Raw genomic sequence first — 27,302 nt, 5'->3', positions numbered from 1 at the left:
AGGTTTCCTATGCACCTTTTAGGAGACTTCTCTAAACTACAGCAGACATGTCGTCACGGTAACTGCTGGGATCTGCAATGTTTCAAGGATGGACTGTTACTTTACTTTGTTCTTTTTGCAAACTGCCTGTCCTGACTACAAGGCCAACTTTAGTAAAGAATATTCAGCAAACTCATAATTAGTAAATTATTTTTTGAAACAGAATCTTATATAGCTCCGGCTGGCACTGAACTCCTAATGTCGCCTTCCAAGAAATGGGATTACAGGCCTGAGTTAACATACCTGGCACAGAATATTTTTGGAAGAAGCATTTCTTCAGTATTAACTCTTCCTTCCTATTTAAAAATTGATTTTTATTGCACATTCATGAGCATTCTGCCTACATGTATTCTATGCACATTGTGCATGAATTTCCCACAGAGGTCAGAAGATGCTGTCCAAACCCCTAGATCTGAAGGCTGTAAGTCATTATGTGGGTACTGGGATCTGAACTCAGGTCTTCTGCAAGAGCAACAAGTGCTGTTAACCACTGAACCATCTCTCCAGCCCTCCTTTTTCTTCTTCAGCATCCTAAGGTTAGGGAAATCAGACATACCGAAGAAAATACATACAGGAAAGAAAGAAAAATGAGTGGTATGATATTTAGGATTCCAGACACAACACTATTTACTTGAAACTTTGAGAAGCAGAGCCATGGGCATTGATTGTGCACTTGCAGGAATAGTCTTAAGTTGAGAAAGGGTGAACTCTCTTTCTGGAGTTAGCTGTCTCTCCTCTGTTTTCTAGCTTTGAGTGGAAAATCCAGAGCAGAGACTTCAAAAGAGGACTGAGAGATGGCTCGTCTAGAAAAGCGCTTGTCCCACAATCATGATGATCTGAGTCCAATCTTCAGGACCCATAAGGGTCAGGTTGCGTGAGGAGACAAACACAGATAAAACTCAGGGTTGGCTAGTGTGAAGGAATCAGCAATTGTCTGTCCTATTGAGAAACTCTGCCTCAAAAACAAGGTGGACAATACCCAGGGAAGGATGACACCCAAAGTTTTCATCTGGCCTGCATGCACACACACACACACACACACACACACACACACTGATACACACGTGAACATGTACACACACTGACATATATACAAATGTGCGCACTCACACACAAACACGTACCTAACTTCCCTATAAGATTTACTAAATAAATAGCATTCTCTTTATTGGGTTTTGCAGCACTTTGTCAGGACTGCAGGAACCATGTTCCCCATATTCAGTTTTAATCCATTTGCTCAGCTTAATACTCAGCCTTAGCAGCAATTTAAGGCAACCTTGGGCATACTGTGGAACAGTGAGAATCTGATATGAAGCCCTTGCTGGATGAAGGGGTCTCAGCTACTCTGCATCTCTGTTACCTCTGTGTGGTTCAAACCAATGGCAGGAGGAGAAGTAGTATGGTTTTGCATTTCCCTGCTGGAACTGTGGCAGCTGGTCTCAAGACTGGACCTCAGCAAGGGAACGTGACATGTCAGCCATGGTGGGAGCCATCTTTCTACTGTTCTCTCTCTCCTTTCTTCAACTCTTTCTCCTTCAAATACTGAGTTGGTCTCTCTGCTATCTTATTGAAGATGCTTGGGGTAAAATGGGTTGGTAAAATCAGAATCTCATTTCCCCCTTATTTGGTCCTAATGCACATCCATGCATGTGAGCATGTGCCTCTTCTTGGTCCTAAAGCAAATCCATGCACATGTGCATGTGCCTCTTCTTAAGTTTAATATCCCATAGACCTATTATTTAAAGATGATCTCTCTCTTTCTTTCTCTCTCTTCCTCTCTCCCTCCCTCTCTGCTTTATTCCTTCTCTCCCTCTATCCTCTGTTTCTCTCTGCTAAAAGCATGCCAAGAACCTCATTGAAAGTGATTCCATACAGTCTGAAACTGTGACCATTCTACCCTGTAGTGTTTTGAGGCACAGCCCTGTCACGCATACCAGACCATCTGCGGTTGTATTTTAGTTAATAAGGATCTAGGACATTTTGCACCAATTTGAAACCTTCAACCTATGTGCTTTTTGGAACAATTGTATCTCTATGAATTTATCTTCAGAGAGAGGCCCACCCAAGTAGGCAAATAGCTGTTAAAAAACAAAGAGGCTTTTTATCAAGAATCCTAGAACCTGTTGGCTAGCTCCCCACAATTTCTGCGAGTCTCCGACGGTTTCCTGTCTGCATTTGAACATCAGTGAGAATTTTTGGTTTTCTATCAGTGAGGGACTGAGAGTGTTTGGTGGTCTTCTCTACTCAAACCTGAGTTCGCTGTAGAGCAGATGTTTCCAGTTGTGTAAATGGTGTTGAGTTTTGTGTGGGGTAAAATGATGCAGAAAACCAGAGCATAGTTTGAGAGCAGGCCAAACATTGTTTCTTATTGCTTCCAAGGAGCCAAATTTGAACTCATGTTTCTAAGACACAAAACTTAGCATGTTAGAATCTAGAAAATAGAGCATGTGGGAGGCAGTCCTCACCTGAAAACACAATTGCTTTTTATGCATAGAATCACTATGTCACAAGAGCTTCCTTTTCTTCTAAAAGGAGTCTGGTTTATCAATTCTCCAAAACTCAGAGAGCAAGCTCCTTCTGCACTCAGACAAAGCATTCCTTAATGAGATGACATCCTAACAACACTGTTAGTGTAAAACACACCTTCAAGAGCTGGCTAACTCTTAAAGTATCTACAGAGAACAGTGTGAAGCTAACTGCTATCACGTTTCTCTGGGGTTTCCTCTCTCCTGGTGGGGATAGGAACTTGAGGTTTTATCATAAAGGGATAAATGGCAAAGACTCATGTACTGGCTTCTAGTCACAGAGCAAAGGCATCCACATCTGTTTCTAGTATTCTGTTGAAGAATCTCTCCAGTTGATAATTTGGATTGGATGCAAATTGGTTTGTTTTCCTTGGTCTTCTCTTCCAAGCGCAGATAAAACAAACCTATCCTGTGGGTCCAACAGTTTGCATTCTGAGTCTTTGGTTTACATGGTGCAGATTCCCTCAGCTACGTTGCTAACACATTATCCATCTTGAAAAGAACAAACCTGGCAGGATTTATATTATATAAACTCCCACAACTGACTACAGTGTGTGTGTGTGTGTGTAATTAGAATTCTTATGGAATGCCATTACAATTCTGTCTTACCGTGTTATATTTGCTTCAACTGACTTGCCCCTATGTGACTTCTTGTTTAGAAGACTCTATCCTAACATTTATCTAATGAGATTAGAATAAAAATGCAATCCAATGATTAAAGGTAATAAAGCCTCTTGCAGGGAGCTGGGTAGCTTTCTCCTTGACTGATTTTCTGTTGTTTTGAAGAGTAAGATGCATTTTTTCTATCTTTTTAAAAAATGTAATCTGTAATGGTTCAAGAGAATACCATATATAGATAAAATTTTAAGCTCAAGTTTTTAAGGTCAAGAAAAGATAAAGGAGAGAGCTGCAAAAGTAAACAAAGAAAAAAATTTAAAGATATAAATGCACGAATACATGGAAATACGGCAAATGTGGTTGCTTATTCATCTGGGTGATAGACAAAAATGAGAAAAGAATCAAGGAGCTAACAGGACCTAGTTCTTCCAGGAGGATTGCAAAAAGAGATGTTCCTGGTATAGAAGCTGAGGGCAACTTCCTGGCTAAAACATGCTTTAATGAAGATTTGATTAATAAAACAATGTCATGTTCTTTCCTTTCCTTTCCTTCTACTGGAGTTCTGCTGTGGTTTTCCTCCAGAGTAAAATGGTTGAATGTGGTCAAAGCATCCCCAGATTAAATGGGACTGCACAGCGTGACTTTGCTTCTTCCAATTACACTTTTGTTAAGAGTCAAATTGGCTAAGGGACCACTCCTTTGAAGTGACAGAAATCTTAAAAGTCTTTGCAAAGATAAATTTTTGGAAGTTATAAAAAGAGTCCGAAAAATATGAAATTGTTTGAGGAAAAGAATGTTGTCTCTTTGTCTTTTTACTAGGCAAAGTAATATAAACAAAGGGCAGATTTCCTGGATGACCCACTGAGACACCAATGCACATAGTTAAAGAGAATTGAACACCGGAGCACATTGTGTAAACACACACACACAAGTGCGCACACACACACACACACACACACACACAGTACACCATGAAACTGGTGCTATTCAACAACCCACTGAGACATATTGTTTGGGATTATTGGGCTTTCCGAGTATAAAAGAAATTTTAAATGGCTGACCCCAGGAGCTCCTAGCTAGCTGGCCACCATTCAGAATTTGTTTAGCATCTTATTGGTGGTATGTCAACTCTGTTCCATTTTGTCTTAGACAGCCGTGGTTCTGATCTAGCACATCTATCTCTGAAATAGGGCTAGAGAAATGGCTCAGTGGATAAAGGCTGCTGAAGCCAACAAAGATGAGTTTGATCCCAGGACCCACATGGTAGAGACAAGAACCATCTCCTGCAAGTTGTTCTCTTGACCTACAGAAGTGAATATCCCCAGCCCCTCCACACACATATATGTAGTGGGCCGGTGGTGATGGAATAGACAGAGAGAAGAAAAGAATTGAATGCAATTAAAAATTTAAAATTTTATATAAAAAATTTTTTCACATTTTAAAAAACGTTTTTGTTTTAAAAAAAAACTAATAAAGAATGGGGGAAAGTTCATTTCTGCTTTCATATTCTTTGTTTTAAACAGAAGTATTAAATATATATTATTATATTATATATTTATATATAATATATATTATATATTAGTATTAAATGTATACACACACATATATATATATATACATATATATATTCAACAATGAGAATCTCTGAAGATTGAAAGTTATTTAGGAAAGTTAGAATTTCTTTTAAAATGAGCTATCCAAGAATCGACAGTGGAACAGCTTTATTCATGTTAGCATTTTTCTCTCACCAACTGAGGAGCTAAGAACACTCTGGAAAGTCTAAAGGCTTGGGCTTTAGGTCCTCACTTCCATCTGCTTTACGAACTACATATAGGGGTTAGTATAACTGTTAACTCTAACATCGTTACAGGTGAAATGAGGGTACATAGAACATTAGAATGTGTTGTAAAGGGTCAATTTACCTGTCACTCAATATGCACAGGTCTTAAAATTGTTTCAAAGTCTTTTATTGATTGTTTATCTTGTGAAATATATAAAAGAGAATTAATACATACATCAGTTACAATCATAAGGATGCAATATTAGTGTAAAACGGGTATCTCCAACATTCTCTATACAATCATTTTCTTATATGTAAAGAATACTTTGAGGATTTGGCTTTCAATTTTAATTGTGTATACGTTTCAGGGTATGTGAATGTGACTGAGGTTGTCCATAGAGGCCAGCTACATCAGATGCCCAGGAGCTGGAGTTGCAGGTGGTCATGAGCTGATATAAGTGCTGGGAGCGGAGCTCAGGTCCTCTGTAAGCATAGTATGTGCCCTTAATCGTGGAGCCATCTCTCCACAATGAGTAAAAATAATGTTTTAAACTAAAAAAATTCTGAAGATGTAGACAGAATATCTGAATATCTTATGGATGCATCATCTGCCAATTTAAAAGCCTATGGTCTATGGCTTAGGCAGAAAATAGAAGGTGGAACATCTGGAAGAAAAAAGAAATTCTTGGATAGATCCAGTGAGAAGATCCACTCAGGAAGATGTGAGGAGACAGGTACGTGGTATATGAGCACAGGTAACCAGCCACGTGGCAGAATGTAGATTAAAATAAATGGGCTATTTTAGGTTAGGATCTAGTCAGAGAAGAGCCAAGCTAATATGGCCAAGGTATTTGTAACTATACTTGGGGAGTCTGAGTGTTATTTCTGGGAGCATGGGGCCAGGAGGAAAAACTGGACCTACCTTTTACATGAAGAGATGTGGATAAGCTTTCTCCATTGAACTGGATCTCTGAAGCAGCTGAACACAGGAACTATTGGATAGTTTTAGGAGATGGGCCACAGAATAATGGTGAACCTGAACCTGACCTCAGAAAGCTTTACATCTAGAAGAATAATTCTGCCTTCCCCCTTTCTGATTTCAATTGCTGAACATTTTTCTTTATTGCTTTTTTCCTAACAGGACTGAGGATAATATTAACCATTAAAAAGTGTGAAGCACAAAGTAAAAGATGTACTAAAACTGCCATGAATATTGTCAAAGTTTATAATCTGAGTCACAACAGAACATTTTACAGTGTTTTCTAAAAATAAAATTAAAAAGTAGCATTACCATTACCACCCATCCAATCCAAAATATCAGGAAGAAGTTTCAGATTAGGAGACACGTACATGTCAAAAGAATGCTCTCTGAGAATGAATTTTAATTTATAAAATGACTTTACATAAAAATACATGTATGGATGGTCGTCAGCTGACATTCATTCTAAAGCCAGGTTCAGAACTAAATGTTTCAGTTAGGATAGACGACAGAGGTGCTGGTTAGTCAACAAAAGGATGGACTGGGTATTAGGACTATCTTGTACCTCACTGGTACGAACTGGTATAATTATGCTCTAATTGTATTTTGAGAGAAAAGTTTCATTTTAACAGGAAGGGTGATATGTAGGAGGAGCTAAGGTGGGAGGAGTACTGAGAGGAAGAGATGGAGTAAGAAGAGGAGGAGAAGGAGAGTAGAAGCTAGGTGATGAAAGAGAGAAAGAGGGGGGAGACAGGGAGGCAGATGTTCATGTATCTCCACCAGTCAAAGATAGTGGTTATATCTAGGTTGGGTAGTGGGTTACACCTCTGATTGAACAATACCAAACTTATAAAGCCTATGATTAACATTAAAAAAAAAAAGACTTTACATAATACCCTATTAGTATGTGCAAATTTTATGGGTGATTTTGGATTAGTTAAAAATAAAGTTAAAAGGGGAAAAATGAAAAAAAAATACATGTATGTGGGAAGCGGCTCCACTCTCGCCATTACAAGGTGGCACTTGGCATAGGCATCGCTTGAGAGAAAAGACAACTCCATATATGGAGTTGTATGCGCTGAGAGGTGTGGTTACCCAATCACCCCACCTCCCGTCATTGAGAATGGCCAATCACCAGTGACTTCGTGGCAGTTGCTGATAGGATGAAGGCAATGCTTATAAGGGGATGCATGGGGAAGAGAGAGAGAAGGAGAAGGAGAAGAAGAGAGAGAGAGAGGAAGCGCACTGTACAGGGATAGCTGAATAAACTGCTTGAAGAAGAACACGGTTGCCATTGCCTTATTCCGCTGGTCGGACATGAGTAGCGAAACATGTAAATGGAATCATTTCTGCTCTTCCTGTTAACAGACACATTTTATCAGATTCATGTAATGACTGTGGACCTTCTTCACTGGGACAGAAGTTTGCTCTGTGCCTTTGTGTATAAAGGTTCTCCCATGGTGGCAGCGCTGGAGGCAGCATCCCTAATTATAGAGATGGTGTTTTCTTTGGGGGCATGCAATCCTGTAATTCTTCATCCCTAATTAGGCCAGAGGGAGGGCCTGGGTAATATCCTATTTTATAGTTCTTTTAAAATCTTTGACTAAACTAACCAGTTGTATAAAACTCTCCACTCCTCTTATTTCTCTGCGAGAGAGATAGTGTTGGTGATTGTGATGCTGATGAGAAGGGGGTGGGGCAAAAGAGAGAAAGAAAGAGGAAGAAGGAGGGGGAAGACATGAAAGATTTGGGAGAAAAGGAGGCTGAAGGGATGGGGAAAAGGAAGGGGGAAGAGAAGGAAGGGAGGAGGAGGAGAAGAAAGGGAGGAAGAGGAGAAGAAAGCAGAGGAGGAGAAGGAAGGGAGGAGGAGGAAAAGGAAGGGGAGGAGGAAGAAAAGAAAGTAAAGGAGGGAGGAGAAGGAAGGGAGGAGAAGGAGGAAGGGAGGAAGAGGAAGAAGAGAAATCAGAGGAGGAAAAGGAAGGGGAGGAGGAAGAAGAGGAGAAATCAGAGGAGGGAAAGGGAGGGGAGGAGGAAGAAGAGGAAGAGGAAGAGAAAAAGGAGGAAAAAGAAGAGAAACAGGAGGAGGAGGAGATCAGATAGTTAGCTGTCAGCAAACTGAGGAACCACCTTGAGGCTAAAATTTCAAATTTATATTGTGTGGGAACTGTCTGGAATCTATATTGTGACATGTAGACTTCTGAGTTTCACCTTTAGGTAGTCTGACTCAATATATCTCAAGTAGATTCTAGGCATCTCCATTTAAAATGTAAGTCCCCAGGTCTGGAAAAATGGACCAGCAGTTCAAGAGTGAGTCCTGATCTGGAAGTGGATTTAAATTTAGCTTACAACCATTGTAACTCCAGCTCCAGAGGACACCATGCTCTCACACCCATTCTTACTGGGAAACTGTACCTGTGCACATACTCTCACAGAGGTGCACATGCACACACACACACACACACAGACACACACACTTAAATATAAAGATAAATCTTGAAAATGTAAGTCTTCATAGGCTGAAGATAAGTGGGGAGTTTGTTTAGGCTATACAAGGTCCTGGGTTTGGTGATCAGCACCGTAATAAATAAAAAGTCAGTCAATCAATTAATCCTCAAACTTGAAGATAGTCCCTTTGGGAATTCTCGTGTGTGTATGTTAGAAACTGTGTCACACGTGAACTGGAAGCAGTCACCACGCAGCTGCCTGCGAGACTGAGACCACTGCTCACCATGACTTTGAACCATGTGATTCATGGACCCTGTGTCCATCCTCAGCTAGATGCTTCCAGGGATGATGCTGGGCAGCACTGTCCTCCCTTGCTCTAAGCATCTGCTCTCCTTCCCTTGCTTCCTTGGTATACAACACCAATAGAAGGAGGAGGGTGCTAGACCTCAGGGAAGGATGGAGTTCATGAAGGGAACCTAACTGGTTTCCTGCATGGCTTGTGTATGTCTTTTCCCAGAGGAAGACTGAACGATTCTGGTGCCTACTGCCTTTTGTCCCTCTCTTCATGTCCCTCTCCTCCAACAACAGTGGTTTGGGTGTCTCACTACCCAGTTCTACCCCTCTGTCTCATACTCCCAAAGATGTGGCATTCCCAGATGTACATTCCAAGTGTCTAAAATTGGGGCAGGGCACTGTAGGCTCGTTGGAAGGAAGTGCATGAAGACGGAACAGAGGCTCTTCACAGTAGGATACGTGGGTGCTGGCTTGTAGTGTCAGTCCGTCCTCCTTGAAAGTGTCCTAAAGCCTGGTTGTTGTTTCTACATCTTTAATACTCTTATTCTTTCTTATTTTTTCCTTTATTTTTTTATCTGTACTATTAACTATTGGAAAAAAAGTGTTGAATTCTCAAAACATCTTCACCACTGACTCCTTCCCATTCAGTCAAGTTCCTCCTTTACATATTTTGAAGCTCCATTGTTGTGGCTGGCCCTGGTATTGTTTGTATTTTGGTGTTAACTCTCCTTTCCTGGGAGGGGCTGTGAATAAGGAGTGAGTGACTTTTTGTGAACCATCCCCTAATAAATAAAGGAGCCAATCACTGGGTGAGTAGGAGGGACTTCCGGGTTGGATAGGGGAAAACAGAAAGAGGAGAGAGATAGGGCCTTTTTGGACAGGATAGTGAGAGGGCAAGATGTAGCTACTAGTGTCTCTTAGCTTATGGCAAATCTGCCAGGATTCACCACCAGAGGATTTAGATTAAATATGGTTTACAAGATTAGCAATCTAGTTGTTGCACCCAGAGATTGAGTTATCATCGTTTCTGAACTAAGTTTGTGTGGTGTTTTTCTTCACGAGGCTGCTCGATTGGATTCCAGAGAGAAAGGCAAAGCGTGGATTTGCCTGATGTGCACCACAAACGACCTTGGGGGTTTTGAAGCATGGAGCTGGTGAGTAGCAACCTATCAGTGGGAACTTAGCTAGCAGGATGGAAAGATTTTGGGGAGCTCTGGACCAGAAAGTCTGCCAAGATGAGAACCCCACACTGATACCATGTGGCCTGCTAGTGCCCGGCATAGCATGGGACCTTGTCAATCTTTTTAAGATTTTCATGACACTCCATAAATAAGGATACATTTGTGTTTGCTTTGTTATTTTGATGACCTGACCCATTATCCTCACATAATGCTTCTCTTTTTCTGCTATTATATTTGCTATTCTGGGGTCTATATTTTTATATTAATATGTCTGTTTCAGTTATATTATAAGTGATCATGCACAGCCGCTCTTGCTATTTGCATAAGGCCTGCACGAGACTGAGCCTGTTCTATCCAAAGGCTATCTAAAAGAGACAGATATTAGCCTTAAAGATCTGTATATTTGACAGAAAAAAAAAACTTTTAACCTTTAACAAGTAATGCTTTTGGGTAAAGGGAGTTTTAAAGCTATAACAATAAATTGATCTAAGCACATCACAAAGAAGAAATCAGAGTATAATAAACATTCAATATAATAACTGTCTTATAGTTAGTTATAGTCACATAAATATTGCACAATAGTATGTTACTAAACATGAATTAACCATTTGTTTCCAAAGAGTAATGATAAAGCTGTTTTCTAAAATAAAAATTATGAGTTTAAAGGGTTTAATATTAGCAATGATAAAAATTTTAGTATATATTTCCACAAAGGAAATGTATTGGTCTGTTTCAAATACCAGTGAGGATTCTGTCATTTTGACCATTTTGAGTATAAAGTACTCTGTGTGGTGGTTTTTTGATCAGCATTCTCCAGAGTAACAGAAATTTTAGAATGACTATATAGAGAGATATGATTTACTAGAATGGCTTACAGGCTGTGGTCTAGCTAATCCAACACTGGCTACCTATGAACAGAAGGTGCAAGAATCCAGTCGTTGTTCAGTCCATGAGGCTGGATGTCTCAGCTGCTCTTAAGTATGTGCCAGAATCCAGGAAAAGTAGGATCTAATGCCAGTGATGGAATTAACTCCCTAGACAGAACAAGAGGGAGGAGAGAGAGAGAGAGAGAGAGAGAGAGAGAGAGAGAGAGAGAGAGAGCGAGCTTCCTTCCTTCTTCCATGTCTTTTATATAGGTTGCCAAAGGCATGGCCCACATTAGAGGTGGTTCTTTCTGTATCGAATGATCATATTAAAGGTGTATCTTCTCATCTCAAAGATCCAGATTAGAAGTGTATCTTGATTTAATTAAGGACTAGTCTCTAAATGCCCAGCCATTTGGGCTTTAGTTAATTCTAGTTGAAGAAGTCACATTGACAACCAAGAATATCCATGACAAGTGGCGACTGCATAAAAAACTATGAATAAGAAGACATGTTATTCTTAGGACTCTCATTATTACTTAAGCTTGTGATGTTAAGCATAAAGTGCTCAATATGTGCTTACCGACCACAGATCAATGGGATATAACATCATCTGCATACAGAGAACGTTAAGCAGAGCTATCACCATAAGAACAAGCTGATCAGGAAAGACTTTAGAAATCAAATGGTAGAAATGTGTTGGATAAAGTCTATAAAATAAAATGCTAGAGGGCCTGTAGAGATAGCCAGGGGTTAAGAGCACCTCTGGCCCATTACAGTAGACGTCTTTCAGTTGTCAGTACACACATGGCTGCTGACAAGCATCTGTAACTGTAACTCCAAGGGATCCAACCTTTCCTTCTGCCTTCTGAAGGCACCAGGCACACATGTGTGCACAGACATCCATTCAGAAAAAACACACATACATATTGTAAAAGAAAATGCTAGAAAATTTAAATTTAAGGTATATTGAGTAGCAAGAAACTTAGGTGTAATGAAACTTTCTGAAAATTCTGGTGCATGAGACTGAGCTAAGCCTGTGAAGATACAAAGGACCTGCCTAAAGTTATGGAGACTAAAGACAGAGAAATAGTCCAAACTTCTGTCTGTAGAACCTTGAACATGGTATGTGCTCACTACTAAACCTGTGGAGTGAATGACTTAAATTAGACATTATTATTATTATTATTATTATTATTATTATTATTATTATTAGGAATTTCCAGTAGTATAGCTTGACTCTGAAATGTTCTCCACAGGTCTCTTTATGGATAGCTTAGACACTCTATTCTGGTGCCAGCATAAAGCAGAGATATCTTTAAGAGGTGGGGGTTCTTGTGAGAAAGTCCAGTCACTGTGGCTGTCACTTAAGTGTTTTCTTCTAGTTCTTTGCTTTCCAGATACCACATCGACTAGCTTCCCCTACCGTGCCCTCCCACCACAGGGTACCAGGCTACCACAAACACATGACAAAAGAGCCAAGTGAGCACAACCTGGGATGATTAAAATGGTGAGCCAAAATAAAGAAGAACCCACTGGGAGAAGGGCAGCCGGACACCTGAGCTGAAAAGTTCAGGGCTGGGCCAGGGTATGCTAAATAGGGACTGAGGGATGCTGGGAGAGTCTGGAGGCCAGGGACTGAGGGATGCTGGGAGAGTCTGGAGTCCAGGGACTGAGGGATGCTGGGAGAGTCTGGAGGCCAGGGACTTAGGGATGCTGAGAGAGTCTGGAGTCCAGGGACTGAGGGATGCTGAGAGAGTCTGGAGGCCAGGGACTGAGGGATGCTGGGAGAGTCTGGAGGCCAGGGACTGAGGGATGCTGGGAGAGTCTGGAGTTCAGGGACTGAGGGATGCTGGGAGAGTGAGTCTGGAGGCCAGGTTTGCCAAATAAGCACCTCAGCCCCTTGTCTAATATCCAACAAAAAGGTTATAGAGGCAAGCTAGGCAAGCTAGGTCTCAGGGTCTGGGATGACTGCGGCTCAGGCTCATCCTGGGCACCATCAAGCCAATACTCAGTAGACTACCTAAGACAAGGCTGGCCTATTGATTTTTCTCCTTGAAATTATTTTATCTATGATTTAATTCACACCCATCCTCTTTTGTCTGAAGAAGGGACTAGTCTAAGGGAAGTCATTCTCAGAGCTTGGTGCTGTTAACATTCTCAACTTCTCTTGGGGTCAAAGGTCTTCTAATACTCTGACCCTCCTCTCCAGAGAATGTTGGCTTTTCTTGTGGGCTAATGAGAGCAAATTTTTTTTCATACTATCTGGAAACAATAGGTAAAGTTGCCCATGAAACACTTTATCAACCAGAGATGACTGAAGGCAAAGCCATGACTGGCTTACAGTGAGATTTCTGGTTCAGAGCTTTTTACAAACTATTTCATAATGGAAAACAAATTGTTCTGAATGTGAAACAAGGAGAAAAGTTACAAACTATTTCCCTAATTAAAGAATGGTTATCAAACATGTGTTGTTGTTCACTGTAAATAAACCTAGGAGATAACTCACCACGCCATATTTATTTTTCCTTGCATACCTTGAGTGAATTTGTGTGTGACAAACAATGGAAAAACATGGTGTGTGTGTGTGTATGTGTGTGTGTGTGTGTGTGTGTGTGTGTGTGTGTGTGTGCGTGCGCACGCGCGTGCGTGCGTGCGTATGACTGGAGCTTGACACCAGCTTTCTATTTTTATGTAGTATTAATCATGATCTCGTCTCATTAATGTTCTGACAAGCTCCAAACAAGCAGTGAGATTTCGTTCTGAGTCGTCAGCATTTTTATACACACTGGACAGTCTTTGAAGTTAATTGGAGCCCTCCACATTGCTGCAAGATGGGGTTAAAAGTGGAAGAGAACCCCAGAGTCTGACCACAGGACCACTGATAACTGATACCCTGTGTAGCAGGACCAGACACAGGCTCAGCAGGGAGCTGAGAACCCACAGGTAAAGGCTGACACACAGTACCCCAGGAGTCACAAAGTGGGAGTCACAAAGCAGGGGTGGGGGAGCGAGCAGCATGTGATGTAACTGGAAAGGCCAGTGCTTTCTTTCTCTTATGCCCCCCATCTAGCACTGAACAGCTGAGGAGGAAATAGAAAGGTGTCTCAGAAATCTTTAGTCACATTTAACCTACGTGTGAATGATGCTCATTAGAGCAATGGTTTAAAACCGCGAGGTATTGATCATTCCAGACCCCATTTCTAAACACTAAGGGTCCTCACAAGATCCTTCAAGGAAATAATCTAGTTTTCAGTGAATAAACTAGCTTTCCAAAGCTTTGTGATTTGACTTAGGATCATTTGTGTATTAAGTGGATATATGCAGTTTGCTATAAAATTAGGAGGTTCTTGCAGCTGGGGTCATTCATTCATTCATTCATTAATTCAGAATTCACTTGTTTGAGCATGTAATTTGTTCTGAGCACTTTATTAGTCCCTAGGAACGCAAAGCTAAACAAAGCAAATGCTAGACAGGTTTTTTTTTTTTTTTTTTCTGTTAAACTTAGTATATCCTCATTAAATGTTAACCTAGAGAGATTTTCAATAAGAAATGTTTTTCTAGCACTATTCTTCTTTTGAAACAAGGTCACTGTGTAGGCTAGGCTATCCCAGAGCTTACTATTAGCCCAGGTTGTGCTTGAACTAGTGAAGGTTCTCATGCCTCAGCCTCAGCATGAGCCACCACGTCTGACTTAGTGCTTTGCTCAAACTCTTATTTCTGTTCTTACTGATGTGTGTCTGTTATTGTGAAAAAATATTTCTTATATCATTTAAAATTTTTTAGACCTATTATTTTATTATACGTATGTGTGTGTGTGTGTGTGTATGAATGTGTGCACACATGCTATGTACATGTCTGTTACCAACAGAATTCTGAAGATGGTATCATGTCCTCTGGAATTAGAGTTACAGAAGGCTGTAAAGTACTGTGTGGGAGCTTGGGTCCTCCACAAGAGCATCAAGTGCTAATCTTAACAGCTGAGACAGCTCTCCAACTAACTTATATTGTGTTTTTTAAACATTCTCTCATTTAATGCTTTTAAAATCTCAGCAGCTGCTGAAAGGTGGAAGATGAAACTTTCTTACCCAGGGTTGAATAATTAGTGACATGGCAACTTATTGTAGGTCCAGTGGACCAAACACAAAAACCAAATCTATGTCTTCAGTGTTTTCTTGTTAGGTGGATGCACTTACTGTTTTTTTCCATGTTCATCATTAAAACACGTTTCCTAGTTGAGATCATTATTTTATAATCAATGTGCAAACCTCTCCCCACCCAGGTCAATGTCTACAGGTATTGGTCTATGGCATTCCTTACAATGAAACTGCAATCTGGTTCACTTAGTATATAGGACCTCATTGTTTAACATGGGACACAACAAGAAAGATGTGTAGAAAATAGAAAAATCACTCTTCCACCCAAAGTTGTCATTTTTTCCTGACAGTTGAGAATCTGGCAGTAGAGTAGGATTCATTCCCAAATCAAGGCATACATGGTCTTGAACATTTAAAGAAACACTGACTTCTTTGGGTTTTTTTGCTCTTTATTGTTGTTTTTGTTGTTGTTGTTTTTCTTTCTTATATATTACACCCTGAACATAGTTTTTCTTCTCTCCTCCTTCTTTCCAGTCACTCCTCCTTCCCTCCCCCATCCACTCCTCCTCTGTTTCTCTTCAGAAAGGACAGGTCTCCCAGGGATATCAAACAAACATGGCATGTTAAATTATAGGCACCTCCTCTCATATTAAGACTAGACAAGGCATCCCAGTAGGAGGAAAAAAAAAAAAAAGGTCCCAATAGTGCAGTGGGAATTTCTAGTTTCATTGGAGACTTGGTTGTGTCATGTGATGTTTTTCTTGGAAGCTGTCTTATTAGAGGATCTTTTTCTGAAGCAGACAGGAAGTGTCTTTCTGGAAGCTGCCTGGTGAAAGTGCATGTGATGTTTTGCTGGAGCAGATGCTTGAAAGGACACGTGATGTTTGGGAAGAGTATACATATAACCCGACAGACAGTGGACAATGCTCTGGCATTTGTTCGCCTTGCTTTCTTCTCTGATCTTTGCTTGTTGTGACTTCATAGAGAGAAATGCACCAAAGAACCTCTGGTGGTGTTCCTGCTTCTTCTTACAGCTTCAGTGAACCCTTGCCAATCAGTGGAGTGTCCCAGTTTATTCTGGATTGGGCTGCTGCTGTTCATTCATGTTTGGTGTTTTGATAGTGGACTGGACTGCTGACAATGAAGATTGGTATCTCCCCCAAAGAACTACTTCTAAATAGGTCCACATCCCTCTTGTTCTATTAGTCATCTTTCTACCTGACCTTTGGTCAGTGGGCTATAAGGGAGGTTGAAGCATTTAAGAACCCTTATTAAAATAGGTTTTGAAAAATATAAGCCTATACCAAAGTGGGCAAAAGAGTCTGAGACAGCCACCTGCTCCAACTGTCAGGACTCCCACAAGAAGACCAAGGTATACACCCATAACATAGGTAGAGGGCCTAGAACAGACCCATACAGGCTCCTTGATTGTTCAGTCTCATGAGCCCCTATGAGCCCTGGCAGGTTTTCTTTGGTGTTCTTGATCCCTCTTAGTTCCTAGAATCCTTCTGCCCCTCTTTGGCAGGATTCCTTGAGTTCCACCTAATGTTTGGCTGTGGGTCTCTGCATCTGTTTAGATCAGTTGCTGGTTGAAGTCTCTCTGATGATAGTTTTGCTAGGCTCCTGTCTATGAGTATAGAAAAATATCATTAGGAATCATTTTATTGACTTTCCACCCCCCCTCCCAAATCCCCACCCCTGTTTGGTTTGGTTCTAACCTAGGTCTCTGGGCTATTCAACCTTTGGCTCCTGGCCCTCTAGATAGTATAAGAGGTGGCAGAATCTCAAGCTGCAGTAGTCATTGATTGGCTTCTCCCATATTTTCTGTGCCATTTTTATCTCAGCATATCTGTAGGTAGGACAAATTGTAGGTCTAAGGTTTTGTGGTTGTGTTGGTGTCCCAGTCCCTCCACTAGAAGTCTTGTCTGGTAGTAGAAGATGGTCAGTTCAGGTTAAATATCCCATATTACCAGGAGTCTAAGCTAGGGTCACCCTCAGATTTCTGGGAGTTTCCATTGTACTAGATTTCTAGCTTGTCTTTGAGATGCCTTCCCCAATTCCTGTTGTCACTTCCAGTACACTCTCCCACCATCCTCCCCATACCTGATCTTTCCTGTTTCCCTCCCCCAGGGATATTTACACATCCTTCCTTCATCCCTCATTGTTTCTAAACTTCTCTGGGTCTGTGATTGTAGCATGGTTATCCTTTATTTTGCAGATAATATCCACTTATACATAAGTACAGCATCTTTGTCTTTCTGGTTCTGGGTTACTTTACTCAGGATGATTTTTTTTCTGTTCCATCATTTGCTTGCAAATTTCATGATGTGATTTTTTTCAATAGATATGTAATACTTCTTTGCTTAAATGTACCACATTTTCTTTATCCATTTTTTGGTTGAGGGGCACCTAGGGTATGTTTGTTTGTTTGTTTGTTTGGGTTTTTTTTTTTTTTTTTTTACAGTTTCTGGCTATTATGAATAAAGCTGCTATGAACATAGTTGAGCAAGGGTTTTTATGCCAGATCATTAGAATAAAATCAAAGACCAAGATGTAAGTTTACATCTTTATAGATATGTGCTTCTTGATAAAGAAACCAAAAGTATAAAATGAAAAACAGAACATATTTTCAACAAATGGTGTTGGTCTAACAGGATTTCTGCATGTAGAAGAAGCAAACAGACGTAGACCTATCACCCTTTACAAAATGCAAGTCCAGGTGGATCAAAGATAAAACCAACATAAAACCGGATACAATAAACCTGATAGAAGAGAAAGTGAGAAATACCTTTGAATACATTGACATAGGAGACCACTTTCTAATCCAAAAACCAGGAGCATAGCTCCTAAGGTAAACAATAGTAAATGAGACCTCCCTCATGAAACTGAAAAGGTTGTATAAGGCAAAGCACACTGTCAATAGGACGAAACCTGGAAGAGGTCTTCACCAACCCCTAACATAATCTAACAGAGGGTTACATTCTAAAATATATAAAGCACCCAAGAAGCCAGACATCGACAAACCAAATAATCCAATAAAATGGGTTATAGATCTAAAAAGAGAATTCTCAACAGAGGAATCTCAAATGGCCAGGAAACACTTAAAAGAAATGTCATCCTTTGTCATCAGGGAAATGCAAATCAAAATGATCCCAAGATCCCATCTGATACCTGTAATAGTGGCTAAGAACAAAACCACAAGTGACACAACCAGAAAGGACTTCCAATGGAGGGATGGGGCACCAACCCAGCCACAGAACCTTAGACCCACAATGTGTCCTGCCAGCAAGAGGTGCTGGGGTAAAGACGGAGCAGAAACTGAGGGAATGACCAACCAATGACTGGCACAGCTTGAGACCCATGCCATGAGATAGATCCTCTCTCCTGACAAATTTAATGACACTCAGCTATGCTCCGAGACAGAAACCTAGCATAACTGTTATCAGAGAGGCTTCACCCAGGAACTGACCTACAGTCAAATTAGGCAGAGCTTGGGCAATCCTGCAGAAGGGGAGGAAGGATTGAAGGAGCCTGAGAGGTCATGGACAACTCAAGAAGTCCTACAGAACCACAGAGATTGAACTACCAACCAGAGACCATGCATGGGATGGACTTAGACCCTCTGCACATATGTAACAGTTGTGTAGCTGAGTCTTCATGAGGCACATCTAACAGCAGGAGCAGGAGCTGTCTCTGACTCGGATACTGGCCTTTGTATCTCTTTTCCCTAACTATGCTGCTTTGTCTAGCCATAATAAAAGACGATGCTCTACTCCTACTCCAACTTGAGATGCCAAGGTGGATTAATATCCATGAAAGGCCTCTCCTTTTCTAAGAAGAAAGGAAGAACTGGGGAGAGGGGTGGGGAAGGGGAAGTGAGAGGGAGGGACTGGGAGGAGAGGAGGGAGGAAGCTGGGATCAAGATGTAAAGTAAATACATAAAGTAATTAATTAAAAATGCAAGTGACAGTTCATTCTGGTGACAAAGTGGATCAAAGAAAACATTTTTACATTGTTGGTGTGTAGGGTTAGATTTTTCAAAATCTACTTTTAATAAGGGTTCAGAAATGCTTCACCCCTGCTCCCATTCTAGCCCACTGTCCAAAGGTAGGGGAGAAAAGACGGTAAACAGGACAAGGGGATGTAAACCTGCTTAGAGGGAGTTCTTTGGGGTGATTCCAGTCTCCCTGTGTCAGGATACTACAGTCCAGTTCAGTAGTGTGAAGTACCTAACAAGAGTCAACAGTAGTGGCACGATCCAGCAGAAACAACCAGGCTTCTATTGAATTGGAACAAGTCAGCAGGAGTGACCAGAATCAGCCAAGAAGCCAGGAGAAGTTCTCTGCCATGCCTCTCTCAATAAAGTGAAGATCAGTGAAGACCCATGAGGCATTGCAAAGCTAGCTATACAAGTGCCATCACTATCATTGGGTCCTATTTATACTATCTCCAAATTTCTCATGTCTTCCCATGGTCTTGCCTCAGCAAAACAACACTTGAGTCTGCATCACCTGCCATATCCAGAAACTTCCACTTCACGGGTGGGAGTGCAAACTTGTACAGTCATTTTAGAAATCAATATGGTGGTTTCTCAGAAAACTGGGACTCAGTCTCGGCTATAGCACTCCTGGGCATATACCCACAGAACACTCCATGCTACTACAAGGGCTCTTTGTTGTCGTCGTCGTTGTTGCTGTTATTTCACTATTGGTCTGCTCATGAGTGCCCTATAAGCAGATTTTATGGCAGGGCAGGTGCCAGTATCATGCTTCTCTGATGACTTGGGGTTTCCTCTGGGAATGGCTGCCCGTTCCACCCTCATTTTCACATCATGAAGCCTCCACATGCCACTCCACACACGCTTGCTCTATTTTTGTGTTTCAATGCTGAGTGCTAGAACTCATAAATGAGACTGAACAAAATAATCCTCTACACTCTGTTCCTGGATATGAACTTAGATTAAGCATCATCAGAGTTATAAAATTAGTAGAAGTTTACTGGGGAGTCTTCATTCCAAATAATTTCAGCAGAGCTTGTTCTGAAGAGTCCAAAATAGGAAGGTCTCTGAGTGTTCTGCTTACACAATGTTCACACCCTGTGCATACAGAGATATTCGCTGAGTTAAAACATTACCTTAAAAAGATGTATTTATGTTTACGAGCGTGCTCCTGCTTGTGTTTTAGATGTACCGTGCACATGGAGAGGCCTACAGAGGCTGGAAGAGAGCTCAGATCACCTGGAACTGGAGTTACAGGTGATTGTGAGTTGCCCCATGTGGGTGCTGAGAACCTCTTAACTGCTGAGCCACCTCTCCACTCTCAAATCTCAAGTTTAAAGCCATACATTGACTTTTCCCTTGGTGCCCTGTTTTATACCCGTGCATTGTCAGCATCAATTATAAAGGGGGGTAACCTAACTGGCAGTTTCTTTTGGTCATAGACTCATCTCGAGCCTCTTCCTGACAGACGATCATTAAAAATGTGCCCAATAAACTTGAAACAACTCTGGGTTTGGTAGTATAATAATTTCTTGGTAGAAAACAGAGACATCTCTTTATAGAGCTTGTGAAATACATTGCTGAATGGAGTATTATTTTGACACCCCACTGTGTTCTGAAACTGCCATGAGAATGATCTCTCTCTCTCTCTCTCTCTCTCTCTCTCTCTCTCTCTCTCTCTCTCTCTCTCTCTTTCTCTCATCCCTCCAGCCCCCCCCTCTCTTTCTCTGGAACTAGGAAAGCTATTTCTCTTTTTTTTTTTCTCCTAGGAACAGTAAATTCTCTTGGTCTACATGGTTTAGTTCTTACAGCAGGGGACCATAGAGTATTGGAGTAGAAGAATGGCTAAATAGTGGAGTAGCTGAGTATCTGAATAGCTGAGCAGTGCAGTAGTTCAGTAGTGGAGTATTGAGTTATCAGTGGTTGAGTAGCTGAGTAATAGGGTAGCTGAGTAACTGAGTAGCTGAGCAGTGGAGTAGTTCAGTAGTGGAGTATCAAGGTATCAATAGTTGAGTATCTGAGTAGTGAAGTAGCTGAGTAATTGAGTCGTGGAGTAGCTGAGTCGTGGAGTAGCTGAGTTGTGCCTCCTAGTGGCTAAGACTTTACTTACATTTGTTTGCTCATTTGTTTCCCATGATTCTAGAATCTCTTTGACTTAAAGACGGAGAGAGTTTTCTGTTTTCATAGCTTTTAGTCACCTTGAAGAATGTTAAGGGACTCAATAAATAGCTGTGAAACTAATAAATGGACCAGGACAGATGAGCTGAGGGATGACTTTTTTATTTTTTTGCATTTAAATGCTTGTGGGAGTTTTCAGAAAGTAGGGTTGAGTCTGTGCCAGGTGCCACAGCAAGACATCATTTTACCTTTAAAATATCCTGGAAAAAAGTTTTTATTGTTCCTATTTCACAAATGAGGGCATGGCTAGAGACAGTTGTCCCAACTAGAAAGTGAGGAGGCCATACTTCCTGCTGGGGTTAGCATGAGTACAGAGGGTCAGGCTGACTCCCACCCCAGGCACAATAGCTTCCCACACACCCATTGATGTTTACAATATGAAATAAATAATAATGCTGATTTAAAGAAAAGAGGACAACAATTAAGAACTAGCCTAGGCAATTCACAAGAATGATCCCTAGATTTAAGATTAGGAATCTGGTGAACTATGGATTTTTCTTTCCCGTCATCTTTTGGCCTAAAGAACATCCAGGCTTATCCCTAACTTCTCATCCAGGAAGCCATGTACCTAGATGTTCTTTGAGACAGGCCCACTTAGTACCATCATCCCTGGTAGAGTATTGGTAGTATTGTCTCAGTTCAAAGAGTCCCACTTTAGATGATATGTCTGACTGTGTTAGCCCAATTATGCATAGCTTTAAACAAATTACTAACTACTAAAAGTGAGGGAAAATGTGCTGGGTTCATGGCTTCAGAGGGTTCATTCCTTGGTAGTTTGGAAGAGAATCCCAGTGCTGAGACATGCAGTACATAGTAGTTCATGGTTAAGAGAGAGCTAGCTGTTTACATGGTGATCCAAGCAAGATAGCCACCAGAATACACCAAGAGACCTGATTCTTTTGGCTAGACACCATCTCCCACCATAACCACTTCCCATGGAATATATCGCATTATAAATCCCTTGAAGGGTTCATCGAACTCAGTAGGTCAGAGTCCTTATGATCTAACCATCTCAGAATATGCTTTATATACATACCCAGAAATATACTTTACTCATCTAGGCATTTCCAAGCCAGTAATTCAATCAACATCAACTATCACACTGATCATTCTACTCTCCAAGGCTGTTTTGGCATCTGCCTTCCTAGGATTCAAGCTATGCTGCTTGGGCCTTGTCTTAGCTAGAACTTTATTGCTGTGATGAGACACCATAACCATGGCAACTCTTATAAAGGACTACATTTAACTGAGCCTGCCTTGCAGTTTTACAGTTTCAGAGGCTTAATCCATTATCATCATGACAGGAAGCATAGCAGCACACAGGCAGACATGGTGCTGGAGAATTCTACATCTTGATCCAAAAGCAGCAGAATAAGACTGAGTGCCACACTAAGCAGAGTTGAGCATAGGAGATCCTGAAGTCCACTTCCACACTGACATACTTCCTAGGTCACACCTCCTAACAGTGCCACTCCCTATGAACCAAGCATTCAAGCATATGAGTCTATGGGGGCCATTCCTATTCAAGCCACCATAGGCCTTAAACCTGTGTTCTCTGGCAAGAAAATTTGGGTTACCTCACATTCTTCATCTCATTACTTGCCCTCAAAGAACTGCTCTCAACCCTCACTATTACTTGGGCAACTGTTCTAGTCCATTACCTACTAAAGTGCTACTCTTCATACAACACAAACACACACACACACACACACACACACACACACACGAAACACACGAAACACAGATTGCTTTTTACCTGCAGTTAAGTTGTCCCTTCTACTCTTGCTTGGTTACATGGCTGACTTAATTTACTTTACCATGGAGGCTTCTTTGGACTCATCTCTCATAGTCAACAGTTACAGGGTTTTTTCACCCAATGACAGAAACTATGAGTCACTCCATTATAGAAAGTGAAGGGCTATGTCTCCTGCAATATGGACGTAGCTCTGCAATGTCTTCCTTTGTAGGGTGATTGGCATCTTTTAAAGGCCATTGGAAGATACTGGATTGATCCTTGGTGATTTCATTGATGGTATTACCTCACTTCTGCAGAGAAAAAGTCAGATTTTCAGGTTGTATTTCTATCTGTCAGGAACGCTATGCCATTCTGCCTTCTGTGTCCTGTAGGTTTTGGCTCTCTGTAAGTCCCTCAAGTTAAAAGCCTTCCATTATAACTGTTTGTGCCATAAAAACTCATTTATTATTTTAGTCAGTGTCTTCTAGAAATAAAAATAAGGTGATTAGTTTATCAAAGTTTCAGAAATGGTTCTGTCAGATTAAACTACCTTTATTATTTAAATATTTTTGATCTTATGATATTTAAAAAAAACAAATTTCAAGACAAAATAATGCTGCATTAGGCACATATTTAAAATACTTCCTCGTCATTTCTAAGGACTCACCATTTTCTGAGTTGAAAACTCTACAGTTATTGTGTGAAGTGACACAAAGACAAAGGACTTAATTCTATCATAAATCAATTAGTATTAGTTTTTCCAGGGCAAATTTGAGGACCTTCAAATTAAATTAACATCCTTTAACTCAAACCATTTTTCAAAACAAATTACAATTTTTCTGAATGTGTGTTTTAAACTATGCTTTAAAAAAGAGGCAAAAAGCTATATATTCTGATTGCTCCATTCTCATTAGGATGGAAAAATAAATAAGAGAGTACAAAAGAGAGTAAGAAATAACTGGAGTAGACTAAGGGAAGAAAGCTAAGTTTGTGCATCTCTCTTGACACGAAAGCTTCAGAAACTTCTCTTTCTTGGCTCAGACTCAATTAAGTATGAACTAGTTCAGTCTAGGACACTGGCTTCCCAATATCACCTCATCACTTGGGGACTTGTAAGAAATGCAAACAGAATTTTTGCTTCTATTTCATATGACTACATCAAAAGCTCCAGAGAGGAACCTTAGCAGGAACTCCTATCATGTCCTATAACAAGCCCTCTGCATCATTCTGGTGCACCCCAAGATCAAGCCCCGTTGCAACAGAATAAAGGGTTCCAAGCCAATTGTTGGGAACAGATGAAGGGGCCATTATTTTATATATTTGCTTCAATTCTTAACACGCACACATGCACCAACAATAATAATCAGGGAAGAAGACGCTACACACACACACACACACACACACACACACACACACACACACACACACACACACATACACACACACATACACACACACACACACATACACACACACACACATACACACACATACACACACATACACACACACACACACACATACACACACACACACACACCCCAATAATAACCAGGAAAGAAGGAGCTATCAACTTGAAAGTGAAGAAGTGACATTGAAGAACTTGGAAGGGACTGGGAGGAGAAAGGGGAAGTAATTATATTTTAATAAAGAATGTATTAAGATTTTTAAAAATGAATAAAAACCCACATCAGTTTCTGGGTCCTTTTATTCAAGTTGTGCTTTCAAAACTGATGCGTCTCAGAGCTCCTTGTGTTCATTTTGCAGAACTGAAGCAACTGTGTGTATGCATGTGTGCTGTATACATGTGCATGCAGATATATATGTATGGGAGAGATATAAGTACATGTGTGGTGTGTGGAGGTCAAAGGACAACCTCACAGGTTGATTCTCTGGAGCTAGTCACCTTTTTGTATAAGACAAAGTCTCTCTCTGGCTTGGGACCAAATAGCCTAGGTTGGCTAGCTATGCTTGCCTCTCTCTGCCTACCTGAGGTTACAAGCATGCACCATAGCAGCATACCTTGTAATATTAACATGATCTGGAGATCAAATTCAGGCCTTCATGCTTGTAAAGTGAATATATGCTAGATGCAGTAATCCTGGTTCCCAACAAGGATTAATTTGATGTCTCTGTTTACCTTTTAGGTGCCTTCAAAAAGACAGTTCTACAGCCTGGGAAGAGGCCGGGGCTGCTGCTAAGCATCTGCCAGGCTCTCTGGCAGGCCCACACAGGAAAGGTCTGGTCCACAATAGTAATAGTCTTGAGGGTGAGCAACCCTGCTCTGTGATCTTCAAGCATCATTTGTCTACAGATGCCCTATGAACTATGCAGGTCACTCTAAAGCCTCTAAAGCCTCTCAGGATTTTAGAGGGCAAGTTCATCAAAACACAGTGAAAGCACATGAACTGAATCTTGACTGTCTGGAGGTACATCTTGCGTTTGTGAAAGCTTTCAAATTAGCTTTTCTCAACTTTGATGACCCAAGACCCAGGACCCAATCAGGTCCTCCTCATGGGCTGGCAACCATTGCTTGGTGATACAAGCAGTCCCAGTCAGACAGTTTTACCCTAATCAGGGTTTATATGAACATGGTACTTTGTTTATTCTGTTGCCCTTTTATTCTTACTATTTGTAAACAACAAAGGAGCAGGGAACAAATGTTCTTTCTCAGTACAAGCAAAGATGTGTAAGTGCACAGAGCTTTCCATGGGGCCAGTGATGCTGAAATAATTCATGCTGTATCACATCTAGTTCATCTTAGGGGTTCAGACAAAAGTGGGAGTGACCTGCATCCCTCCACGCTTATACCCAGAGAAAGGGATGCCCTTCCTTACTCCCAGAGCACAGCCTTTTAGTCCAACACCCTTTATGCATGGTGCTCATAGAGCATGAGCTATAGAGGTGGCTCAGCAGTTTAGGGCATATGTTCTTCTTGCAGAGGTTGTGGGTTCAACTCCCAGCCACAAGTGGCTGACAATCACTTGTAACTCCAGTTCCAGGGGATTCAGTGTTCTCTTCTGTGCTCGGTGTAACACATGTGGTATACACACACATTCATATAATAAAATAAAGTAACAGGGATTTTTATTTTAAAGAAACTACTCTATGTAATATTGTAGAGGTGCATTACAACCTCTTCATTAAGGCCAGGGTTAAAGGTCTCTTTATTTTGAGGCAGATAATCTGTCTTCTAGGGTTTGTAGGCCAAACATTCTCTTTTCTAACACCTCAACTCTGAAACAGAACAGAAGCAACCTTAGGCAAGTGAAAGTCCACAAAGCCTTGAGTATGGACTCTGGGATTTAAAGTTAATGTAACTTTCACACATCACAAAATACTAATTCTTTCCATACTTTAATCACTCTGAAATGAAGATAACAATTCTGAGCTCACAAAGACAAAAACAGGCAATGAGTCGTATTCCCTCACAGGCCATAGTTTTCCAACTATTGACCTAAGATGTGGGATTGCTTTAATTCATTTTAATGACTATGGTCACAAAAAGACAGAAACCTATGTCTAACTTTTGAATTTAGCCTAAAGACATTGGAAGGGAAAGAAATCACTCTAATTTAAAAATTAATTACTCTGATTTAAGAAAAAAGTTTCAGTAGCATAGTGCTCTTTCTCCTTCTGGTCCAGAGATTGAAGGCACTGCCTCACACGTAATAGACAAGTACCCCATCACGATAATGCTCTTACTGTAGGTCACAATGTCCAAGGCCGCTTCTGGGTTTGAAGGCCACCAAACCTTGAGCTTGAAATCCCACCATTCTCTACTCCATACTCAAGAAACCCCATATAAGCCTGCCTCCTGTTCATTCCTCTGCTGCTTCTCATGAAGCAGAGGTGATCACCCTCTTGTGTCTCGCCCAATAAATCTGTGTGAGGTTTGTTGTGTGCTGTAACTTGGTGGTATTCCTCTCAGAGCTGCAACACTTGTATTGGTAAGCCTCCCTCCTCCTTAGATATGAAACACTTACACTTAAAATGAATTAAGATTTGTTAAAAGTTCAGATTTTTTTAAATAGTTGTTTGTATGGAAATGGTAAGCATCCTTAGGATAATTCAACCAGAAACTTCACAATCTTTCTGTCTTTCCTTTTTTTTTTTTTTTTTTTTTTTTTTTTTTTTTTTTTTTGCTTTTGCTTTTCTTAGATTTTGGCTTATGATAGAAAACCATTTAATCAATGCCCTTCTTTTCTTATCATGTTTACCTCTCTCTCTCTCTCTCTCTCTCTCTCTCTCTCTCTCTCTCTCACACACACACACACACACACACAGTAGGATGTTTTTGTGCACTGTGCACTCAAATGCTGATTTCTATATCAAGAGATCTAGGTGCAGTCCAGAATTTGGTATCGTCAATATGATGAAGCATCTCCTGACTCAATATTTTGTAAAACATTGTTTTCCATCACCTTCTGATTACTTAAATAGTTAAACACCCAGTAGATGGGTAGGAGAGGAAAAGGTGGGAGTTCTGAGGAGGGAGAGAGAGAGGAGAGAGAGAGAGAGAGAGAGAGAGAGAGAGAGAGAGAGAGAGAGAGAGAGAGAAGATAAGAGAG

At 40.8% G+C, this 27,302-nt stretch overlaps 1 long non-coding RNA gene across 1 annotated transcript; it reads left to right on the top strand.

The window, feature by feature from the left end:
• The first annotated feature begins 9,569 nt into the window (after positions 1-9,569).
• LOC143435036 (uncharacterized) lies at positions 9,570-26,687 on the top strand. The gene is made up of 4 exons (XR_013105008.1): positions 9,570-9,834; positions 12,110-12,234; positions 13,461-13,670; positions 24,879-26,687. It is a non-coding gene; the product is annotated as an uncharacterized LOC143435036 (long non-coding RNA).
• The last annotated feature ends 615 nt before the right edge of the window (positions 26,688-27,302 follow it).

Source organism: Arvicanthis niloticus, chromosome 18 (assembly GCF_011762505.2).
Source record: "Arvicanthis niloticus isolate mArvNil1 chromosome 18, mArvNil1.pat.X, whole genome shotgun sequence".
NCBI classification, from domain to species: Eukaryota; Metazoa; Chordata; class Mammalia; order Rodentia; family Muridae; genus Arvicanthis; species Arvicanthis niloticus.
Note: the sequence above shows the minus strand (reverse complement) of the source record. Positions and strands in the feature narration are given on the sequence as shown.